The sequence below is a fragment of the Amblyomma mixtum genome, chromosome 3 (assembly GCF_055824585.1).
Source record: "Amblyomma mixtum isolate Tamu chromosome 3, ASM5582458v1, whole genome shotgun sequence".
Taxonomy (NCBI): domain Eukaryota; kingdom Metazoa; phylum Arthropoda; class Arachnida; order Ixodida; family Ixodidae; genus Amblyomma; species Amblyomma mixtum.
The window spans coordinates 434,959,281-434,965,280 of NC_143014.1; positions in this window are offsets into that span (position 1 = coordinate 434,959,281).

A 6,000-nucleotide genomic window follows, 5' to 3' on the forward strand; every position below is an offset into this window, starting at 1 on the left:
TTTTAAATTGAGAGCAAAAAACAAAAGCGAAAAGAACGACGGTCACCGGTGATCGAGGAGATACCCACCCTGGCCAATCCCCATCCTTGGGTGTGTGTCATTAAGCCTGAAGACATCATCATCATCACCATCAAGCCTGTGAAAGGTAGCAGCCAGGCGCCTCGCCAAAAAGTACTCACCTGGTCCCTACACTCTAACCAGAAAGGTGTAAAAAGGTGTAACTCACCTCTAGCGCGCTCCCTTTTAAACAAGATGGGTGCTAGAGGACAGTTTACTCCCTTTTTAGTCCCATGTAATGTGCTGATGTACAGAGTGTAAAGTACAAAAAGAGCCCCGCAAAGCGATGCCCGTGCATACGCCCTCACAAAATTACCGACGATTACGTTACTTCCTAATGCGAAATTTGAGCGCAGCAAATAAGCTGTTTCACCTTTTCGATAGTGAGTCAACCCCAGCTGCGGAGTTGATTTCAGGGACAACGCCGCCGATGCCGACACAAACAATATGATACCCTCGCTTCCGCAGCGCTAAGAACCAGGTCTAGCCGTGGGAAGGTGGTCACGTATTCGTCGACGTGCCGGGGCCTACGTGAAATAACCGGCGCGTCGGCAACTGAAGAGCACCCTATCCGCCACACAAGAACAGGGGGACCCTTTCCTCCTCTTTCTGCATGGCCGCGACGGTGTTCTATGCAGTCACGTTATCTTAACTCTCTAGCGGCGTCAGCGGCATCCAGCGGTATCAGTCGGTCGCTGCTAGCGCTGGAGGGATGAAAGGGGGGGCGGAGCTGGTTACGAGGCCGACGACAACGCCGACGACGACGCGAAACCCAGGAACGGACGCCAAAGAACTGCGCTCTAAAAACAGCCTGCACAGAAGTCGATAACCGTGCGATCCAAGGTGCTGTTTTGGTGAGCACCTGTGGCGGTATATTCGGCGTCCTTGTGTACTACGAGAGTGGCGCTTTTTACGCGCGTGCACAATGTGCGATTTGGGAAAAACGCTGCTTCCCACGCCATAACGATCGGTCAGTGGGACAAGAAGCGCGAAGGCAACGCCTCGAACAAGGCTTGACTATAGAGCGAAGCCTATCGCTGCTTACATTGTAAAGAAGGGAGTAAAAAGGGAGTGAGTTTTCCTTTAACGCACTACCTTTTATTGCGAAAGCAATACTACTTGCACTTTCCAGGGTGACCACCATCGCGCCGCGGCGGTGACCACCATTGACCTTCATTTGACCTTGATTGCATTAGTTGGATTACATTAGACTGGATTGGATTCGATTAGTTTGGATTGGATTAGATTACATTAGATTAGAGTAGATTACATTGGATTGGATTCGATTGCATTGGATTGGATAGGAGTGGATTGGAGTGCATTGCATTGGACTGGATTGGAATGGATTTGATTGGATTGGTTTGGATTGTATAACCGATGCATCACCACAAGTCTAACCGCAAGCACCATCACCAGCTACACTACCAGCTGTACCATGGCGTAGGTACGGATATTGCTTTCGCAATTACCGGGCTTAACCAAGCTAAGCCACAGCGCATTTTTTATAAAGGGGAGTGCGCTAGAGGACAGATTACTCCCTTTTACTCCCACATAAGCACATTCGAGTTCAGAGCGTATCCAGTCAATCTTCGGTAAATACATTCGGTCACACTGAAGCCACACCGTTCATTTGAACAGCGTGCGAATAGCATAAAACGGCGTCAGCGGAGTAAACAAATAGAAAAAGAACATCGAACGAACCCTCCGCCCCATCGCATACGTACGACGAAAAATATACGGCGCCCCCGATACCCGTGCCGCATTAGCGGGGAGCACCGACCCGAGATACGAATACGAGAGAGAAAAAAAATGAAAATGAGAGCGCAGAAATATACCACCAGAAAGAAGGCTCCAAGGTATACGCACTACGTTGAGAGGAGCTTTGACAAATTCCCCACCACTTGGGCCGGCGGTGGTGCAAGCTCAGCTGATTTTCCGACGCGCGAGTTTGAAACGATCGAGCTCCGCTGGGACGCGGCGCGCAAAGCTGGCGCGGCAAAGTTTGTTTGCTTTTCGGGACACGCTTTTGCTAGCGGCGTCATTTCTTCCGAGGAAACGAATTCGCAACGAGACTTGCGCTCCAAAGGCCTCGACTCGCTTCGTACAACGACGCCCTCGCAAGGAGGTGTGTTATTTACCTTGGTATATATTTTTTTCCTGGAGTAAAAAAAAAAACGCTGAGGAAACGATTTTTTTTTTTTCGGGGTTTCGCGATGAGTCAGCACGATGTCGCGAAAAAAAGGTGCTTGTGTGTGTGTGTTCTTACGCGTTAGCAGGCTTAGACGAGTCAGATCCTTAACTTTCCACCCGCTATGCAGTGAGCTTTTTCATCAAAGGACTCTATCGGTTCGGGTTAATGCAATGGATATCTCCGTCAAAAAAAAAATTCAGGGGGCACTTTGGCTCTCTAAAGTGCTGCAAGGCGAAAGCCTTTCCTCGCGCACTGTTTGGCATTGGCAGCGAGACTGTGGGGGGGGGAAGCGAAGGTATGATCCCGAAAAAAGCGCCTATGAACAGGCCTCCCAGAATGCCGTGAAACACCGGACCCGAAGGGAAGCCGCGAATAACAAGAAAGCGTACACTGCACAGCCTTTTCAATAATGCATCCGGACACATCCAGACGGAAGCAGCGGGCGGAAGTGTACAGGGACGTCGCAAAAAAAAAAAAAAAGAAAGCCGGCGGAAGGGGGGGATCAAAGCGGAAGCGGCTTAACATGGCCCTTGCCTCCGGTTCGTAGCGAGCGTTTGCTTTCAGAGCTCTCCACTTCGTGACTCACGTATACGTGTCAATGCCTGTGTTTATCTCGCCACAGAATTCAAGCCTCTGTATATACAGGGTGTTTCACCTATGACTTTAAACGACTTTTCGAAGTAGGCTTTTTGAGCTGCAAAAGCTCGTTTTTCGGCATAGCACTGACAGCGATGTAGCGCATCCGAGTAAAACTAAGGTGTGCTAAATAGCCGCCTGGTTAACTAGTACTCAATAGTTAACTTTCTCACTATTACCGTTGGGCTCCTTAATTATTGAGATGCATGTAGCACACCGTAAATAATGTCCACGACAGTTTTTAGAATTTCGAAAACGCGGTTAGCCTCGGCGCTGTGGCTCAACAATTTTTTTGGCTATTTCGGCGAGTTACGTGCCCTGGAGGAGTTGCTTTGCCAGGAGGCTTCTGGAAAGCGAATGCATTTTGGCGCCATGTAGCCGAAATTTGTTGGGCCACAGAGTCGAGGGCAACCCCGTTTTAGGAATTCCACAAACTGATATGGATATTACTTACGCGGGGCTACATGCCTTACAATAGTTAAGGAGCCTAACAGTAATAGTTAAAAGCTAACTATTCAACATTAGTTAACCATCATTCTAGTTAGCACTTCCTGGCTGTATTCTGATGTACTACACCACCGGCAATGCTATACCGAGAAAGGCGCTCTTCCGACTCAGCAAGCATAATTTTAAAAACTGCGTGAAGTCTCAGGTGAAACACCCTGTATATGATTCCATCGTTGATGAAGAATCCTGTACACCAAACCTACGGACGCCCGAGCTCAATTTTAACCGCCTGATCACGTGATCGCCGCTGCCAGGGACGCCGCGCTCGGTTCCAATTTCCTTTCCGGAACAGGTTAGCGACTGTACAGTCAGGGACAAAAGTCTCCGGGCCACGTGTTCCTCAAACGAAGCTTATATCTCTACTATCAGACAGCGGCTGGAGACCACACTTGTGGAGATGAAAGAACAAAAAATTAACTTTTACCTCCACAAGTGTGGTCTCCAGCCGCCGACTAGTAGCAGAGCTATCGGCTTCGTTAGAGGAACACGTGGTCCGGAGACTTGTCCCCGACTGTACACATGTGTTTTAAAGGCAATAGCTATTCCTTACAGCTCAGTATTCACGCAAATGAATCGAAGCGGCTGTTTCGAGGTGCCCGGATTAAAATATAACATCTCGTATTTTAAACGCGCACCGAAAACACCGCATACCAGAGTTTTCTTAATTGACATTCGTCGAAATGAAGTCACTGGAGTCGCGTTCCCGTTAACGGTTCGGCGCCAGGCGTATATTCCAACCACAACACAACCTCAGAGCCATCGATGAGCGCTGGACACGCGAAAATGGTCCACAAAGAACCTATGGACTTCAAGAAGGGGCTGGAATTGGATAAGAAGTAAATAAAAACAAAGAAAATAAGCAGCCGCTTGCGAACATTCCGGGGGAAAAAAAATAACGCGAAAAAGCGCCTTAAAACACCCATGAGGGGAAATAAAAATTCAGGGGGCACTTTGGCTCTCTAAAGTGCTGCAAAGCGAAAGCGTTTCCTGGCGCACTGTTTGTTTTTATTTATTTTTATTTTTGATATTTTGCTCCTTTTCTTTTTTATTGTTTTTTATTTTTATTTTCATATCTTATTTTTCTTTTGTTTTTATTTTTGTTTATTATCTAATTTTTCCTTTCCTTCACTTCATTCCTTTTCTTTTATTTATGAAACCCACGCATTCACTAGATGCGCCTTTATTCATGCTCCAACCTTGAGCCTTCGTGGCGAAGTGGTAGCGTGTGCGCTTCAAATGCCAAGGGCCCACCCTCGGCGCAGTTTCTTTTTAAGCAGTGACGCCGAAAGGCGGACAAATCTGCCGACGCGTCTGTCGACACGGCTGCCGACAGCGTCTGCTAACGACAGTATGAGGCATTAGTGCGTCGCAGTGCCGGGATAGAAAAAATGAGAAAAACGCAAACACAAAATAGGTGACGAAAACGTCCTGGCCCAAAACTCAATAGCGATCGGACACATTGCACTTTATTCTGTTATTTGAACATCGAGCCGCAGGTGCACGAAGATAGAAATAATCAGCTTGGAGAGCGGCAGTGCGGACAGAAGAGACAGACTTTATAAAAGTGCGTATCTTGTCGGTTTTCATAAGTTACTCCCCCTATATATTTCTTTCTCGGGACGCCGCAAACGAAGCGGACGGCGCCGCCCCTCGACTGACGCTAATCCAATTTGCGAAAACCTCAAACCCAAGAACGTGACCCTCGCTCCAGAGGCTGCCGTCGAAGTTTCCGGCCCTTTCTTCTTCCACTCCGACTTTCCACTCTTTTTTTTGTTTTTTCCTTTCAGCTTCTTCCCTGCAAAGGTCTTACATATACATCTCAGAAGGAGAGTAAAATCTCGCGCCGCCGTATAACAACCGAAACGAGTTCGATCCGACTTCTCCGTTTCATCGTGTCAGAGGCGCGAAAAAAAAAAAAGAGAAGAGAAAAAGAAACGCTAAATAGGGAGTAGACGTCGCACAGGCACGAGAATCGGGAGCCACGGCCAACAAGTTCGTTAGCATAAATAGGACGGGAGCGAAAACGGGAGAAACCGATAAAGCCCCAATACAAACCAACAGAACGGGCGGAACACGAAGGGGGAGTGAGCACTCGTCTCCCTCGTTATACACGCGTAATGAAAGCGGGAATTTCGGCTATGCGCTGTTTGCCCTCGGCGCGCGGCGACTATATGGGAGCCAGTGGCGGTCTTTATACTTCCCGGCACCGCATTACGCCCTTAGTAGTCGGGTTTCTCCGCAGAAATTCACACGCGTACAAGAATCGGAATCCGCGTTGGCTATCGAATATCGAGTTTGTTCGCTTCCCACAGCTTTTTCGCACGGGTTGTTTGCTCTCTCTTCTTAACGTCCATCTAAAATGAGCCGGCTAGTCGAGGAGAAGTTTCCTTTCTCGTCCCCTTTAGGCACAACGTGAAACCGCATAATGTAAAAAGTTGGTCGGCGTGTGCAAGCTGTAGTCACCGGCGAAGCAATCAGATTCAACCAACTGAGAGGTGCGCGGGAGAAATGCACACAAATTCAGAAGCGCCGAATCCTAACCGTCTAAGGGAGGAGTCAGCGACTGTCTTCGACTCCCTATTCTTGATAATTCCCCATTTTCCTTCCTC